Source organism: Oryctolagus cuniculus, chromosome 13, assembly GCF_051225735.1.
Source record: "Oryctolagus cuniculus isolate XC-2025 breed Fujian yellow rabbit chromosome 13, ASM5122573v1, whole genome shotgun sequence".
In the NCBI taxonomy this organism is placed as follows: Eukaryota; Metazoa; Chordata; class Mammalia; order Lagomorpha; family Leporidae; genus Oryctolagus; species Oryctolagus cuniculus.
The window spans coordinates 32,879,505-32,898,722 of NC_142879.1; positions in this window are offsets into that span (position 1 = coordinate 32,879,505).

Below are 19,218 nucleotides of genomic sequence, written 5' to 3' on the forward strand. Positions count from 1 at the left end.
TCTTCTTCTTATTCCTACTATTTGTCAAATTCTTTACTTAGTGAAAGGTTATACTTGTGGTTATAAAATAAACTGAAAGTATGTCATTGTGAAAATTAAAAGAAAGAATAATAAAGGAAGGAGGAGTTAAGGTGAGAGCCTGGGGAGGAATGAGGAAAGGGTGGAAAGTATCCCTATTATCCTAACTCTGTATATATGAAATACATGAAATTTGTTCACCTTATATAAATAAAAAATATTTAAAATAAAAAATGGGGCAGTTGTTTGGCTTAGCAGTTAAGATGTTATTTGGGATGTCCATATCCCATGTTGGAATGCCTGGGTCTGAGTCCCTGCTCTGCTTCTGACCCAACTACTTGTTAATTTACACCCTGGGTTGCAGCAGGTGAGGACTGAAGTAGCTGAGTTCCTGCTACCCACCTGACAGACCTGGATTGAATTCCAGTCTCCCATCTGCTTTTGCCTGTCCTAGTCTTTGCTGCTGTGGGCATGTGGGGAGTCAGCCAGCAGATAGTAGCCTGCTCTGACTCTGGCTTTCTGCCCCTCAGATAAACAAGATAAACATTTTAAAAAATTAAATATTTAAATGCATTTCATTTTTTAGGAAATGCTTGTATCAACAGCTAAACTGAACAGAAGGTATAGATATTTCCTATATATTTTCTGTATCACATGTATTTTTAAAGAAATGAAGGAATAGAAAATCGTTTTTATTTTATGCATTTATTTTATTTATATAAAGGTAGGTTTCCGATGCCTGCGACATCCAGGGCTGAGCCTGGCTTGAGCCAGACGCATAGAACTCAATTCAGGGCTCTCAGGAGGATGGCAAGTCTCAAGCACTTGAACCATCACCTGCGGCCTCCCAGAGTGTGCATTACCAAGAAGCTGGAATTGGAATTGAGCCTGGGCTCAAATCAGGCCCCGGAACAGGGATGTGGGCATCCTAAGCTATGTCTTAGCCACTAAGCCGAATACTCACCTCTGCCTTTACTTTTGAATAAAAACATCAAAAAGTGAAAAACATCACTCTGTTGTCATCTGGCTCCATTTGTACATCTGTCTGTCAGTCTTACTGTTATTCATTTGTTTTTCATGACTCTGCTACCCTCACAGCTTTCTAAAAATATTTTGCTTCCTAAATTCATGATCAGCAGTGATATCGTATTGTATCAAGATGTGGTTTTATTTGCACTTATCTTGCTGATTCTGTTACTTTTTCTAGTTTTGGAAATTATATGACTATTATCCCTTTAGTATATTGCTTTCTTATATATTCTCTCTCTTTTCACCTTCTGGGATCCCAACTATGTGTTATAGACCTCTTTCCTGTGTGCCATATGCTTCTTATGATCCTTTTGTATTTTCCATCCTTTTTGTTTTCTTGCTTCTATCTAGATACTTTATTTCTGATGATCTATCTTCAGGTTAATTGTCCTTTTTTTCTTCCAAGTAAAATCAGTTTGTAAACCCATTTACGTGTTGAGTTCCTAGTTTCAATTGTTTCATTTTTTCAGTTCTAGAATTTGTATCTGATTTTTGTTTTGAAATCTAGATTCTAGGCTGGCGTAGTGGATCACTTGGTTAATCCTCCGCCTGCGGCGCCGGCACCCCTGGTTCTAGTCCCGGTTGGGGCACCGGGTACTAGTCCCGGTTGCTCCTCTTCTAGTCTAGCTCTCTGCTGTGGTCCGGGAGGTCAGTGGAAGATGGCCCAAGTGTTTGGGTCCCTGCACCCGCATGGGGGACCGAGAGGAAGCACCTGGCTCCTGGCTTCGGATCAGTGCAGCGCTGGCTATAGTGGCCATTAGGGGAGTGGACCAACAGAAGGAAGACCTTTCTCTCTGTCTCTCACTGTCTATAACTCTATCTGTCAAATAAAAAAAAAAGCAATTGCAAAAAATTTAAAAAAAGAATAAAAGAAATCTAGAGTCTAGTTCTTGGGTTAACTTCTCAATTTTACTAGTGTTTGATAACTCCAAAAATTGGGTCACATATGTGCATGTTTTTATTTTATGTTCTGCTTTTTATACTGTTTTCATGTGCCTGTTAACTTTTGATCACGTGTTGGAAAGGTTAAATGTGGTAGATCACCTTAACCCAATGAGGCAGTGAACTGGCTTGTGTCTGGCTGCCCACAGTGTTGGTAAAGTGCTTTCTATGTGTGATTTGTTCCTACTCCTAGAGGGTAGTAGAGAATTGAATGGAGAGACAGAGTGGCAGAGAGAGAAAGAGGGAGAGATGGAGAGATCTAGGCATCTCATTTGAAAGTCTGGAGTATTTTATAAGGCCTCTTTTGTTGGAAAATCCTAAAGTACATTTTTTTCTCAATTTTATCACATGGATCTAAAAATCTCTGCTGTTTTGATCTTTTTCTTCTTATTTGTTTTTTTTTTATATTTTTATTTGTATTTTTTAGATTTATTTATTTATTTGAAAGACAGAGCCACAGAGAGGCAGAGACAGACAGAGAGAGGTCTCCCATCCACTGGTTCACTCCCCAATGGTCGCAACAGCCGGAGCTTAGCTGATCCGAAGCCAGGAGCCAGGAGCTTCTTCTGGGTCTCCTACATGGGTGCAGGGGCCCAAGGACTTGAGCCATCTTCTACTGCTTTCCAAGGCCATAGCAGAGAGCTGGATCAGAAGTGGAACAGTTGGGACTGGAAACAGTGCCTATATGGGGTGCCGGAACTGCAGGCGACGGCTTTACCTGCTACACCACAGTGCCATCTCCAATCATCTTTTTCTGTTTAACTAGTTGGCCTCCATTCCAGAGGCTAGAGTAGAAACACCACTTAAATAGAAAAATCTTGAGTAGTAAGATCACTGAGTGTCTTTCCCCTGTGTCTCCCTTCTCATTAGATATTGGCCCCTCAAGTTCTGGCTTCTTGACATTCCTAAACTCTGTTCCTCTGACCCTGTGATGTAGCTCAAGAACAATGTCTGGGGCCTGTGTTGTGGCACAGTTCATTAAGCCACTTCTTGTGATGCCTGCATCACAATTGGAGTGTCAGTTCAAGTTTCAGCTATTTCATTTCCTATCCAGCCCCCTGCTAATGCACATGGGAAGCCAGTTGATGATGGCTTAAGCCTGGTCCTTACCTGCCACCCACGTAGGAGACCCTGATGGAGTTCCCAGCTACTAGCCTCTGCCAGGCCCATCCCTGGCTGTTGTAGCTATGTAGGAAGTGAATCAGTGGATGGGAGACCTCTATATCTCTCCATCTCTTCCTCTCTCTCTGCCACTCTGCCTCTCCAATCATTTGCCTACCCAGTCAATCAATTAATCACAAAAAAAAAGGTTGCTGGCCTCTCTGTCTCCCCATAGCAGACATCTGCCTGCATTCTTAGCCTCTTGTTCTATATTGAGAATCAGTAAATTATTCTTATGGGAAAATACCTAGAATATCAACCCATCTATCTTCTTTTGACTCCAGGATCTTAACTCTCCAAATATTTTTTTTTTTTGCCTTTGTAACTCACCAATGACTTCAATGAAAAAAAATTTCTATTTTATCTGGCTCTTCTAGCTCTTATTGGCTTCCAGGTGTCCTGCAAGCTAGTTTATCATAATTAAAGGCCAAAGTTATGCTTGTAACTCCTTGAAAATATGTGTGTGTTTATACATTTGAAATATAATATTTTTCTCTATCTGCTTCCTCCTCACAGCCAAGCTTCTCTCATACATTAATTTGCATGGCATTTAAAGAACAAGTTAAAGAGTTGGCAATTTTAGCAAAGCCCTTATTCAAATAGACCAGGGTCCAGCCAGACATTTTTTTTTTGTGAGTTTAATCCTGCAAGCCACACTGCTGACAGTCACTGAGTGCAGACTGTGGACACTACACCTTCCTTAATAATAATAACTTCCTCCCCTCTTTGCTCTGCTCTCTGTGTTCAGCTTATTTCATCCTTGACTGCTGATTTCTATCCCATTGCCAGCCAAATTCTTTCTCTTTGTGCTCAAGCTTATTCCCCAAATTTAATCCAAGGTGTTCACAAATGCTATTGGATTAGAGTCACCCATGGACCAGGCTCTTAACATGTTAGTAAGCTTGTGAAAAATGCAGGTTTCTACGCTTCGGCCACAAATTGTGAGTCACAGTTGGCCTGAGATTAACCCTAACAATTTATTTTTAGTAAGCACCCTAGCACCCAAAAAGCACTTTGAGGAGTATTCAGGATATCCTACCCTGGCTCCCACCCTGTGCCCTCACACTCTGGTGTTGGCTGACTTCACTGGCTCTCTGGTCTACTCTGCCCAGGGCCCCTAGAAAGGACATTACTCACTATGAATTTAACTAATGTGGTTTTGTGCTATTTGAAGTGATCCCTGCCCCCCAGAGAAAAATAATCAGAGGATTATATAGAATTATCTCCCCCAAAGGCTGTGAGGATATAGTCCATTATCCACCTTAGGTGGCAGTGTGGCAGATTATGTGACATTTCTTCTTCGCTACTCTCTGACTCAGAATATTTAGAATGTAAAGTCAGGCTCAGAAACACCTGCCATTGATTGTCTCAACTATTCTTGGACAATCTGGAAAACCCTTTCTCATCTGATACTCACAGTCTACCCAACATTTTAAGCTATTATTCAGAACATTTCTTCATTTTATACTTAAGACTGCGAGCCAAGCCAAGAAGACATTTTTGTATTCCCCTGCGTTGTCCCTACCCATGTTGGAGGAATGTCAACATGAAAGGAGAAGGGATATTATTTAGGGTGGCCTGAGGGGTAATAAGTAGGATTAATGGGATGAAATTGAGCAAAGGAAAATTTAAAGTGAACATCAGGAACATTTTCCGAAGATTGAGATCAATGATCCTGTGGAATTAAGATCCCAGGGGAGGTTGGGGGAGCCCTATTACTTGAATCAGTTCAAGCTAGACAGGACCAAATATTTGACTATAATCCTACCTTGGCAGAGAACAAACCTGCAATGGCTGGAAGATGGAAAAAATGACCTAATAGGTCTTTTCCATTCCTGCCTTCTATGAGTCATCCAATGTATGCTGTTATGCGTCACACAGCCGGCCAGACCCGGGTCACTTGCTATACATTTCAGCCACAAAATCCTCAGATTCTGACTGTGCCCCAAACTAAACGGCTACCTCAGCAGAGGCTGAAGGCCCCTTCGGGATTTCTGGTTAGTTTATAATCAATTAAGTATCATAAGTGAATGCAGAAAATCGGTCATGGAAGCAGAGGGTGGTGAGTAATTGACTTCTTGTCCCTACTGTCTGGGAGACTCAGTCACTTGCAGACAGAAACCTTTCCATGGTAGTCGTCGCCTGCAGCTCAGACTCTCCTGTGTGGTTGGCCTGCAGACTGCTCAGCGCTGATGGCAGGCAGCTGCTCCTCCTGCTGCTGCTCCAGGCCTGGGGCAGCCTTTTCTGCAGCCATCACTGTCCTGCAGCTGTATTTGAGGAAGGTAGTCCACTCACACCCCTTGCCCTGCAGAACCAGTGTTCATGGCTGTCAGCCACACAGATCTCAGAGGATTTTCTTAAAACACTGTTTTCATTATTAACTGTATCTTTTCTTCAAATATACTCTTTGGAGAATGCCTAAAAGTGACAAGAGCAGAACTACTTTGGTTTAAACAGGGAGGGGGACCCACTATACCTGAATCTTCTTCCTTGAGGCTTCATAGAGGAAGCTATAGAAGCTGCTATGTGGGGCTGGTGCTGTGGCATAGCGGGTAAAGCCGCTGCCTGCACTGCTGGCATCTCATATGGACGCCAGTTCAGGTCCCAGCTGCTCCACTTCCAATATAGCTCTCTGCTGTGGCCTGGGAAAGCAGTGGAAGATGGCTCAAGTCCTTGGGCCCCTGCACCCATGTGGGAGACCCAGAAGAAGCTCCTGGCTCCTGGCTCCTGGCTTCGGATCGGCATAGCTCTGGCCATTGTGGCAACTGGGGAGTGAAACAGCGGCTGGAAGTCCTCTCTCTCTTTCTGGATTTACCTTTCTCTGTAACTCTGTATTTCAAATAAATAAATCTTTTTTTTAAAAAAAAGAAGAAGTTGCTATAGGGCACAGAGTCAGAGCAGCTCTTTAGGCCTGTATAGATGTGCTTTCTTGTCATTGCGCACTCAGTGAGACCCATAGAAGCATACAAAAGAATTGCTGCAGCTCTAGGCTGCCCTACTTCTTGCTAACGTGAGTGGAAAGCAATGGAAGATGATCCAAGTGTTTTGGCCTCTGTCACCCACCTAGGAGACCCAGATGAAGATCTTGGCTCCAGGCTTTGGCATGGCCTACCCCTGGCCTTTGTGATCATTTGAGAGTTAACTAGAGGATGGAGTCTCTCTCTCTCTCTGTAACTCAGCTTTTCAAATATATAAATAAATCTTAAAAAAAAAAAGAAAAAAAGAAGAGGAGGATTGACTATTGGTGCTAACACAACTTATATTTATTGTAACTTACAATAGACCTTAACCACTACTGTACCTGTTTCTGCATTTCTCCTCTCTTACACTTTACTTTTTACTTTGATTCTTTCTGAAATGCACAGTGTAGCTATGGAAACAAGGAGGAATGCATACTGAGATCAGTCCCAGCCCAGCAATGCCTGGAAACATCCATTCCTCCCCTTGCTGACGGCATTTGATTGATCCACACTGGAAGTGACATCCATGTTTTCATTTGTCAACTTGTGATTTTCACAGCATCCTTAGCAAAAATACTAAATTATTATAGCTAGTTGGATCAGAAGTCAATGGGTTTGAACTCAATCCTAACTTGTATCACAGCTCAAATTCCAAACCTCTGTATTGCACTTGCTCTCACCAGGATGGTCTACAAAGCAGTGGGCATTATAAATTTTGTATTTCTGGTATACACCTGCTGTATGTGGAATTTCCTTGGCAAAGCCAGTGGAAGAACATCATTTGATTACTGTTTATTTCTTACCTCCTTCCTCTGACATTTCATTCTGAGTGATTTCAGTTTTGAACAGGCTAAGATGTGAAGGAGGGTTAAGCCACATGTCCTTTTCACTGTATCTGTGGGAAACCTTCATTCCCCAGTAATTAGCAATAAGCTCTCTCATTACCAGAAATAGTGTTGTCCTTAACTAAAAATTAAGATTTCTTCCTTATTTTGAGTCTTGTTTCCTACTCCATGAAAAGGAAGCTTTGGGTTAAGAGCAAGGTAGGAAAGTAGTCAACAAACCAGGAACTCTGAACTTCAACCTGCAGCACGGTAGGGGATTTGGTGCCCTAGTCTTGGTCCTAGAAGGGCAGCTAGACAGCCTCAGATCCCCACTCCTTTCTCCTGAATGAGAAAAAAGACCTAAAGAGACTATGTGGCTTGCCCAAAGTCACCTCTTAAAGGAGAAAATTAGAAAGGAATTAAGGTTTGACTTTGAAGTCTCTACTTTTTTGTTTACTCCACATTACTCCAAAAAAAGAAGAGGCAAAAGGTTAAATCATAAGCTTGAGGAAAATCTGGCAACTTTTAGAAAAAAGGTTTGTGTGTGTAGAAATTTCCACAAAGGGCAATCTTTTATGAGCCAGTCCTCAGAGGGCTTTGTGTGAACACATCAGAGACATATGACTTAAAAAATTTAAAATCCATATGGGTTGGAGATTGGAGTCAAGGGAAGGATTTTGGCTAATACATTTGCTTTTTCAATATATGTGTATGGATGTGCATATATTCATATATATGTGTGTGTGTGTATAAGTGTATGTGTGTGTGTGTAATCAAATTTAAAGCATTTGAAAAGCAATCCCAGGAGTTTCAGTCTAAACCACAGAGTGGTTCATCCATCCCCACTAATAAGTTCCAATCCTTCTGTTGTGTGGTCTTTCCACTCCATGGGTCAGGGCTCCACTGTCTGCTATACTTCAAACTAAATGCTGCCTGTTTTCTACATTTTAAAGATAGGTATAAAGAGACTAAATCTCATTCTCCCATACAGGAACCCAACTCCCAGGAGTCAACATTTAGCCAAATGGCTTCATTGTATTTTAAAGTGTTTTAAGTTCACTTATAAATACATTGGACTATACCAGTGCTTTTGTAATACACATCATGAAAAATGAACAGTCAGCTTAAAATAGATTTTGTTTTACTGCCAAGTGCATTATGTGAAAACTGCACTCCGTCTGGCAGGATGGATTGTGTGGTTGGGTAGATAGAACACAGATAAGGGACAGCTCTTTGTTAAGAGGACAGCACGTGAGGCCTGAATATTCATCAAGACATTTGCTTCCATCAGATGAGAAATGCATGATCTTCCTCCTGACACACACACAGTAGCAGCTGACACTCACCAGCCTGGGATTCCTTACCCTTCTGCCCCACTTTCCCACTTTTCTACCCGCCAACCTCCAGATCAAAACCCTAATCTAAATCTACATCCTATCCTTCCTTGCTGCACAACTGTTGACCCCTCTTGGAGATTTTGACTGATACTTCTTTCTTCTGGCAAGGCTGATCTTGGCATTATCTCCTTGCAATTCTTTAATTCTTGACCTGTACCTTTGCTCATTTGCTCTAGCAGCTGCCTTGTCCTCCTACTTTTTTCTAATGAGTTCACATCATTATTTTCTTCAAGATCAAATTTCTTAGCGATGGCATCCTAACCCCATCTGAAGATAATAAGAATCCTCATATTCTCAGCTTTTTCTCCCTTTTGGCTTTCCTCTTTCTTTTCTTCATATTTAACAAAACACTGATTAGGCCAGTGGGTGAGCTCTCTTCAAGGGGAGACTGGACATTTCTTGCTGTCCTTTGCAGGACCACTTTCCAGGACTATCTAGATGCATGTCTTACTATTCCCTCCAGAACTCTTGTTGCTTCTTGCTGAACTGTTAATTGAGTAAAACTTTATCTTCTGAGTACTTTCATTTTAGTAGATAATCTTAAAATAAATCTGCATTATCATGAAACTTTAACTCAATTCTCCCCACTCATAGGTCATTCATCTTTTACTTAGGTCCTGTAGATAGCATAAATGCTAGAGCCAATTCCCCATTCTTGCTTGCTGCTGTGGTTCTGAGCTCAGGCTCCTGAGTCCCACTGAACTGACTTTGGATCCTGATTCCAAATTCTCACTTTGGTCTCTACTAGAACTGTGGCTTAAATCTACGTATGCTTCAGTTTTCTTGACTATAAAAACAGGCATAATTATAGCACTCTATGCTCATTATGTTCTTAAGGAAATTCTTTGAAATAACTCATATAAAATATTTAGCTTAGTATCTGGTAAATACTAATGAATTTTAGTTGCTGTTGTTCTGAATTTTATTTTCAGCCTTTCATGCATCTATCATATCTGACAAATTGGAATATTTTTTGTGAGTTTTGATTGTAAGATTTTTTCCCCTAATGATCTTTTTATTCAAAATATTTAATTTATTTGGAAGAGGGAAAAAAAGAAAGAGAGACTAACCTTCTATTTACAGACTCCCCAGATACCTACTTGGGCTGGACCAGGGCGAAGTCAGGAGCCTGGAACTCAATTTGGGTCTCCCCTATGGGTTGAGAGATCTATGCTGCCTCCCAGGGTAAGCAGTAGTAGGGAACTGGAATTAGAAGCAGAACTGGGGATAAAACACAGACATTCCATGTGACAACTTACATCCTCTGCTAAATCCCCCCCGATATTGACCCCTTTTATATGTAAGTGTGTGTGTGTGTGTGTGTGTGTGTGTGTGTTTTAAATCACATTTGTTTATCATCTAAGTGACTTTCTTCCTGGCCTATTTTTAGCTTCTGGCTTCCCCTGCTGTCATTATTATGTGTCTGCTCAGGGGGGAAAAGACAAGAACTCAAGAAATGAACCTAAATGGTAGAACTGCAAGAACCTTCATATGGAATGGGTAAGATATTTAGCAAGATGCTCCACTCAGACTACCCAAAGCTCGGTTGGACCACTCTACCCCTTGAACACCAGTTGTGAAAGCTTCTGTAAGATATAGTACAAAGCAAAGGTAAAAGGCATACATACAATAAGCAATCACACAAGTTGATAGGATGGCTGAGGTGCCGGGGAACTAAAGTAAACAAATGGGGGCAACAGCATTTCCATGGACCTCTTGGTCAAAATGATTTTTTGGAGTTTGTCCTGTAGCTGGAATTCTCCTGAACTGGCTGCTTACATGAGCAGAATATGACTCAGTTTTTGACTAAAAGTCACTGTCATAACTAGCAAGACTTTCTGACTCATTCCCTCTCATAGATGCCAGGATAAACCTGGAAGAAATGTTGGGCAATTGGAAAAGGGTTTCAGTGACATGACACCCAGCACAGGCCCAAAGTAGAGCATTCCTAGGGCCTAGTTGTAGGAAAACTTCAAACCAAGTAGGCAACTGAAGTGAAGAAATCACACCAGACATCTGCACAAAGATGGCAACAGACAGGGCAGACACATGGATGAGGAGACATGATTGGGTGGCTATTCCCTAGTAGAGGATAGACAAATCTTTGGATTAGGAGTCTAGATGCATTCTTTGTTCAGAGATTTTAGACTCAGTTTGGTTATGGGGATGGTTCTCCCCACTTTTGCTGCTGTCTGTCTCAGCATGTTAGAGACTTGTAAATTACCTCTGAAGTGTACAGGTGCTGTGATTTGGATATGGCTTGTGTTCCCCAAGTCTTCATGCGTTGAAGATTCATCCCCATTGTGAGATATTAAGAAAGTGGAGGCTCAGTCTAGCCATGGTGTCTAGAGGAAGAGCCTTTGCGAAATGAATGGATTAGAGGTCATTAAGGTTTAACTTTCATCTCCAGTTCAGAGATTACTTGGGATAGCCACATCCCATATTGGAGTGCTGGCTTTGCTTGTAATCTAGCTTCCTGCTAATGTGTGTCCGAGGAGGGCAGCAGATGATGACTCAAGTACTTGAGTCCCTGCCACCCATTAGGGGGACTTGGACAGAGTTCTAGGCTTCTGTCATTCACCCTGGCTTAGCCTTGACTATTTAACTTTTTTAGGAAGTGAATCAACAGCAACAGGTAAAGGTCTCTCTCTGTCTTTCAAATAAAATAAATAAAATTATTTAAAAAGGAAAAATTAGCTGGCGCCTCGGCTCACTTGGCTAATCCTCCGCCTGTGGTGCTGGCACCCCAAGTTCTAGACCCAGTTGGGGTGCCGGATTCTGTCCCTGTTGCTCCTCTTCCAGTTCAGCTCTCTGCGGTGGCCCGGAAAGGCAGTGGAGGATGGCCCAAGTGCTTGGGCCCTGCACCTGCATGGGAGACCAAGAGGAGGCACCTGGTTCCTGGCTTTGGATCGGTGCAGCGTGCTGGCCGTAGCGGCCATTTGGGGAGTGAACCAACAGAAGGAAGACCTTTCTTTCTGTCTCTCTCTCTCTCACTGTGCAACTCTGCCTGTCAAAAAAAAAAAAAAAAAAAAAAAAGGAAAAATTAAGTCTTGTACTTTGTGGTGTTAACCATTTTTTACCCAGTGAACAATATTAATGAAAAGGTAAAGGCATGTCTTTCTACCCATTATTCTCTTTTAAAATAATTTTAAAGCTTTCTTTAAAATTATAAACTACTTTAATCAGTTTTGTCTTTTTCATGGTTATCTCCTTAGGCATATTTAGAATTTCTCTTTCAATTAATCTTGAATCTTTACTTTAAAGTCAAAAACCCTTATGTTTTTGAAAAAAAATTATAAAAACTGATATTCTATTTCCCTAAAGGAAAAATGGTTCTTATATTACTAAAATATCAGATGTTGTTTTGCCATTTCTCAGGCAATTGTTCATTTTATTCTGGTCTTAGCCAGCAAAAAAAATATTATCCTGAAAGAGAAAGAAATAGTAAATTTGTCTCCTTTGTTTATCTTCTCATAATGTCCAAATGACTGTATCTTAAGGTATCTTTAATTCCTGGGAAACAGACTCTCTTATGCCTGCATCTATTTCTCTCTACCTGTATGTTCAGTCTTATATACTTCTCATTCTTCTGTAAGCTTTTTAATTCCTTATCTTTGGTTCACATGCCAACTCTCCATTGGGTTACTTTTGTAAAAGCAAAAGATCACTGGACTTCTAAATCCCATAAGCATTTTGAAACTTAAATATTCCATGTAAAAACATACAAATACACAAAAAAGGTGTATGTCAACTTGTAAAAATGTCTCAAATAGACTTCAAAGAATTGGTAGCTTCTATCAATATGGCCTCTTACAAATTAATAAGAAAGAAATACCTATATTAAAGGGAAATTTTTTATGTCAGAAAAGAAATAAAATTTGTTGAGGCACTTATTTGCTTTAGGGGTTAAAGTACTGCTTTGGTGCCTAAATAGCTCTCATCCAAGTATCTAGCTCAAGCCCTGACTCCTCCAATCCTGATACAGCTTCTTGGGAATGTGCACCCTTAAAAGCAGAAGGCTCAAGTACTCAAGTCCTTGTCACCACCTGGGAGACATGTATTGAGTTCTGGGCTCCTGGATTTGGACTGACCCAGCCCTAGCTATTGTGGACATTTGGGAAATGAACTGGAAGATGGTTATTTCTCTATTTGTGTCTCTCTGTTTCTCTCTCTATCTCTGTCTCTGTCTCTCTCTACCTTTGAAATATAATTAAAATAAACAAATAAGAATTTATTTTTAAATAAAAATTTGTTTATCTATTTTGAAAGTCAGAGTTACAGAGAGAGTTTGTTCTTCTATCTGCTTGTTCACTGTTCAGATGGCCCAGCAGCCAGTACTGAGCCAGGCCAAAGCCAGGATGCAGGAGTTTCAGCCAGGTCTCTCACATGGCTGTCAGGGGCCCAAATATTCATGCCATAATAAGCTGCTTTTCCAAGGCCATTAGGAGGGAGCTGGATCAGAAGTGGAGTAGCCAGGACATGAATAGGTACTGATATGGGACACTGGTGAATCTTTAGTTATTAACCACAATAAGCTATAACAAAAAAGAGACAACATCATTTCTAGGGGCTGAAGCTTTGCTCTATGGAAAATCTGAGTCTGACATGGTCTTACTGGAAAATAGACAAGAGACAGCTATTTTGTGTGGTTATTTGAGAGGATCTTCTATGCTATAGCCATCTGAAAAGCTCATGATTGGAATGATGACCTCTTATGGGACTTGAGAGGGTGACAATGTGAATTGAAGGCCACATCATGTTATGGAAAAGGCATTGGGGGCAGAGTTTAGCATCGATGTGTCCCATTGTGGAGTATCCGGGTTTGATATCTGGCTCCAACTGCTGATCCCAGCTTCCTGCTAATGCACACTTCGGGAGGCAGTAGCTGAATGCTCAATGACTTGGGTTCCTTTCACCCACATGGGAGACCTGGATTGCATTCCCAGCTCCCAGTTTCAGCATGGCCCAGTCTTGGCCATTGTGGGAATGTGAGGAGTGAACAAGTAGATTGGCTCACACTCTACCTCTGCTTCTCAAATAAATAAAAAAATTTAAATTTTCCTTAAAAATAGAGGAAGGAAAGCAGATGTACTGGTTTAATGAGTACCCCCTACTTTCTAGGGTAAAGGTTTTGGAGATACTGGTACAGTTGTGAACTTAGAGTGGTGCTGGACAAATCTCAACTTGTTCCTATAGGCCTAGGCCATGATGGGAGTAGGGTGGAGGCCATTTTTCTCTTGAGGACTTGGAAGTGATACAAGCCTGAACAAAGCTCTATCCAGAGAAGTGAGAAGGAAGGGCCATTAAAAAGAAAGACGTGTCAGCAATAGAGGATTGTCTGAAGGCAGAGCTCAAAAGGGAAGTTAAGCTAAAAAAAACGACAATATTTGAGAACCAGGAGGTGTCAGGAAAATGATGGAGGGTCAGTCTGAAATGTACCTAGGAGAAGTAGCTGATTCTAGAGAGAAGCTGGCTGATGATGAGTTTGGTTGCTGACGTAACATCTGAACAACTGGCCAAATAGTTTAGCACAATGTCATGCAGGCAAATGAGAACATGGGAGAGAGGGTAGAGCTCTGCACAGACTATGTTATTATACACTTTTTGAAGAATTTTAAATACAAATTGAAAGTATGTGCTTGTGAATGAGGTCATATTCGTGTCACTAGTAGGTGAATTATACATAAAAAAGTGCTACCAGATTTCTAGGTAATAACAATTTGGTTTCTGCTTTGTGGGTGTTTTTGAGCACATGACATATGTAAAGATAGCCTTAGATCATGCTTAATAGGTGTTAATAAGTGAATAAATAGTAATAGGTGGAATAATAAATTCAAGGTGATCCATTTGATAAGGTTGCTTGAATACAATGTTTTCTGCAAAACCCTTTTCAAACCCTTTTAGAGAACTGTTTCCTCAGCTCTGCTCTCCACAGATATATGTGCATAGATGCCTTTGCATGTGTGTGTGAGCTCTCTCACTCATGGACACACAGAGACCACAGATAGTGCTTCCTGCATTGGTTGCCATTCACTGTCACATTAGTTCTGAAATATGAAGCTAATGGAATCATCACAGGAAATATTAACTAAACCAGTAAGATGACGTTCTACAAGCTATTAGCAGTGATTCACATTTTCTTTAAGAATTTGCATTTGTAATTCATCAATATCAGATCTTTTCAGGGACACACCTTAGTTCTTTGACTTTCTTTCTAATTGATCATTTGGACTTTCATTTTATAATTCTTTCCAGGATCAGGATTTAGAAAGCATCATCTTTGCTAACTCATTTAGGTTGAATTGTGTCTTCTCAAATTCATATGTTGATGTCATAAACCTCCAATACATCAGAATATGACTGTGTTTAGAGAAGGGCAATTAAAAAGGTAACTAACATAAAATGAGATCATGAGGATGGACTCCAATCCAAAGAGCTTGGTATCCTTATAAAATTAGGAAACTTGGAATCATGCACATACACACAGAGGAAGACCTTGTGAAGATGAAGTTTGAGGCCAGGGTGATACCTCAGAGAGCCAGGGAAATCCAAAGATTTGACAGCAACCCCCAGAAGCTGGGATAGAGACACAACAGAACCTATTCTCCCTCAGCTTCAGAAAGAACCAACCAAGATGACCCCTTGATCTCAAATATCTGGCTCTAGAACTGTGAGATAGTGAGCTTCAGCTTTTTAAGTCATGCAGTTTGTAATAATTTGTTATGGCAGACACAGAAAGTAAATACAAAAACAAATCACCTTTTCTTAAGTATGTATTTACTAAACCAACTAATAGACAACACTGTAAAGCCATAAAAGATAAGAAAAATTAATATGTGTGGATATTCAGTTACTTAAATAAAAGTCCATTATCAAAGAGATATTATATTTTTTCACAGACTGGCAGCTGAATTATTTGGAATAGTTTGGTTAGAACAGACTTCCTCAACAGAATTCCTGCAAAGTAGTGTGTATAGGCTGTGAGCCAGGGTATAGGAATGGCTTCTCGATAGAGAACAGAAGCTTAGGATAGAATTAAATTAAAGCCACCTCCATCTTTATTTAGCTTTTAAATGTGATAATACAGTGAAAATAACCAGTTTTATGCTGAAACATTGTAAATTTTCAGTAAAAAAAATCCAAAAATGAAGCCTAGGCAGACCCTCCCAATTTGATTTTAAAGGTTTTCGTTTTCGTTTTTTCTTTCTTTCTTTCTTTCTTTCTTTCTTTCTTTCTTTCTTTCTTTCTTTCTTCTTTCTTCTTTCTTCTTTCTTCTTTCTTCTTTCTTCTTTCTTCTTTCTTCTTTCTTTCTTTCTTTCTTTCTTTCTTTCTTTCTTTCTTTCTTTCTTTCTTTCTTTCTTTCTTTCTTTCTTTCTTTCTTTCTAACTGTTCTAGGAAGGGTGCTGTCATAGATACGTATCATTAGTGAAGTCCCCAAACTCCATCCATAAAAACTTAGATTGTATATTCTCATTCAGATCCAGGTCGGACTCTGGAGTTAACCGTGTACATATTAATGTGTCCTGCTAAGAAAAGGTTCAGTCAGGATGTTAAACCCTGCTTTCTTTGTGTTTCTGTCGCACATTCTGTGTTATTTCTATAATCATTCCTAATACAACTCAATGCAATCCTTGTTGTGTAGTTTTTCCTACCAGGCTATACCTTTCTCAAGGTGATTTGCAACCTTCTTCTTTGTCTCTCCAGGTTCACCCTAATGTTTGTCACAAAGAGGTTTGCAGTACACATGATAAATGTATCCATATGTTGAGAAAATAAAGTCTCTCTCCTGAAACTTTGATAAGTTAAAAATTATGCTATATAACATTTTAGCTGGTTTACTTCCCTGATGCAAGGTGGGTTAAAAATCAAAAGTTACATTAACATCTAGAATTATAATACTGATAGAAACTTTACATGTAGCATCTTATTTTATTTTTAAAAGAACCCCAGAATATAAGGAGAATATTATGCTTATTTGAAAAATGATAAACTGATTCAGAGTAGGAAATGAATATAGTGACTTGGATATTTATAGGTCTAATTAGGTCCTAAGTGGTGACACCCAATTTTTATCTCCTGCTTGGGTCATTCTGCTTCTATGGCTACCATAATTACATATTATACAATAAATAATTTATTGTGTGGTAATTAATATCCTTGTCCAGGTGATTTTTCTGTTGCAGCTACTGAGATCTCTGCAATTCTGGATCTACTGCAACCCATCCAAATAGTTCTTGGCTGCTTAAACAAAGAGTGAAATTTGGGGCTGGCACAGTGGCACAGTGTGTTAAAGCCCCAGCCTGCAGTTCCAGCATCCCATATGGGTGCTGGTTCAAGTCTCGGCTGCTCCTCTTCTGATCCAACTCTCTGCTATGGCCTGGGAAAGCAGTAGAAGACGGCCCAAATCCTTGAGCCCCTGCACCTACATGTGAGGCCCAGAGGAAGCTCCTTGATCCTGGCTTCAGATTGGTTCAGCTCTGGCTGTTGTAGTCATTTGGGGAGTGAACCAGCAGAATGGAAGACTTCTCTCTTTCTCACTCTTCATCTCTCTGTAACTCTATACTTCAAATAAATAAAATACTTCTTTAGAAAAAAAAAGAGTGAAATTCTCCCAAGATATGGGAGATGAAGCATTTTTCTGAAGCAAAGACATTGTAGGATGAAATACTTCCAGGGACCAAATGGAATTAGAGCAATATATACATTGGAATAAGATGCACATGAGGTATCCTTGGGCATAGGATAGTTTTTCCAGAAGTAAACACATTTAAATGGGCAAAACTGAATATCTACATACAAAAGAATGAATTCTCTCTTTTATCTCCTAGCATCTAGAAAAATAAACTCAAATCTATTACATAATTGAACATAGATCTTCCACTGTAAAACTAATGGAAGAAATACATAGATCAAAAGCTTCTTGACATTGGTCTAGGCAACAAGTTTTTGGACACGACTCCATAAGCAATGCACATCAAAATAAGAATGTTTAACTGCTATTTTATTGAAGTTAAAAGCTTCTGTACAACAAAGGAAACCATCAACAGAGTAGAGACGCCTTATGGGATGGAAGAAAATGTTTGCACACCATACCTCTGGGAATGGGTTAATGTCTAAAATATGTAAAGACTCATCAATCAACAGCAAAAACAAAACAAAACAAAACAAAACAAAAAAACAAAAAACAAAAAAACAAACCCTCAACTACAAAATGGACAAAGGACATAAATAGTTCCCAAAAGAAGCTGTGCAAATGGCCAATGGATATATGCAAAAATGCTTAGCACCACTAATTATCAGGGAAATGAAAATTTAAACCACAATGATATTTCATTCTACACCTGTTAGAAGTATAGCAAGTGATGATGAAGATGCAGAGAAAAGGGAAGTCATGTATACTATTAGTGAGATTGTAAATCAGTATACAATTATTTTGAAAAACAGAATGAAATTTCCTTACAAAATTAAAAATAAAACTAACACAGGATCCAGCAATCCCACTACTAGGTATATATACAAAATAAATGAAATCAGTATGTCAAAGAGGTATCTTCATTCACATATTCAAAGACATGGAATGAATCTAACTGTTCATCAATGGATGAGTAGAGTAAATAAGGTGGCATATTTACCTACTAGGATACTATTCAGCCTCAAAAGAAGGAAATTGTATTTTATGTAATTTTTACAGAACAGTTAATTTTTATTTGATTTTTATGATTATTTTCTTTTTTGAAATTTTATTTAAGGGATACAAGAAGAAAATCCTGACAGAGTAGATTCTAAATGTCTCACCACTTAATGTGTGTATTAAATAGTTTGGTTTATTTATTCTGCAATGTATACATACTTCAAAACATCATGTTGTACACCATAAATACATATAATTTTATTTTCCAATTAAAAATAAGTAAAACACGGGGCACAAATACCTCAGTATGACTTACAAAACCTCCTATTATCTTCCCTTCATAGTCTCTAGGATGATTTTTAAAAATTTGCTTATAAAGTTGAGTCATCACACAATCCCACTGCTGTTGTGGACCCCATAGAGAGGCATCCTCTCAACCTGGGAATTCCTTGCACTTGAATTTTCCTAGTAACTCTTGCCAGAAGTCAATTTTTTCCTAATATCTAAGTAAAGAGAAAGGTACATGTAAGCAAGTTTGCATAAGATCAGTACTTAGAAACAACTATATACATATGTACACTTTTTTTACCTGTATATGAGCAGAACTTCAAAGTATTTTTGAAAAAAAATGGAATTCAAAATAATATGCAGAAGATCTCTCATATCTGTGAAAAATACAGGTAGGATCAGCACTTAAATAAGCATATATATTTCATGTGTTCATCCATACATGAATGGAATGTGGAAGGAAAGGAACACAGTTTCATGGCACTTTGTATTATGGTGGGTATGGAACTGCACCAAGGACTAAAAACATCATATAGTTTTTTAATTATGGCATGATTTTATAGATCCAAAAGGCTTTCTGTCACCAAAATTTCCCTAAATGTCTGAGGGTAATAACGACATTGTTTCAACAGTATTACATAGATGTACAAATTTAATCATTGTAATCAATGTTTATGCAACGCTGCCATGTACTTTAGAATCATTAACTCATCTGATCTTAAAACGTATGCTTTGAAGCTGTCATCTATACCCTCACTTCACTGATTAGGAAAAAAAAAAAATACATGTGACTACGGGGAAGCTGCCCTTGGGAATTTATGCGCTTAACCACAACCTCCTGTCTTGGCAGAGGCTCCTTGGAAGGAGAACTCAACTATGTCATTAACACATACTGAAAGTGGATTAGATTGTCAGATGAGCCATCACAAAAGGCTCTGACCAAATGACAAGTGAGATGAGAATGCATC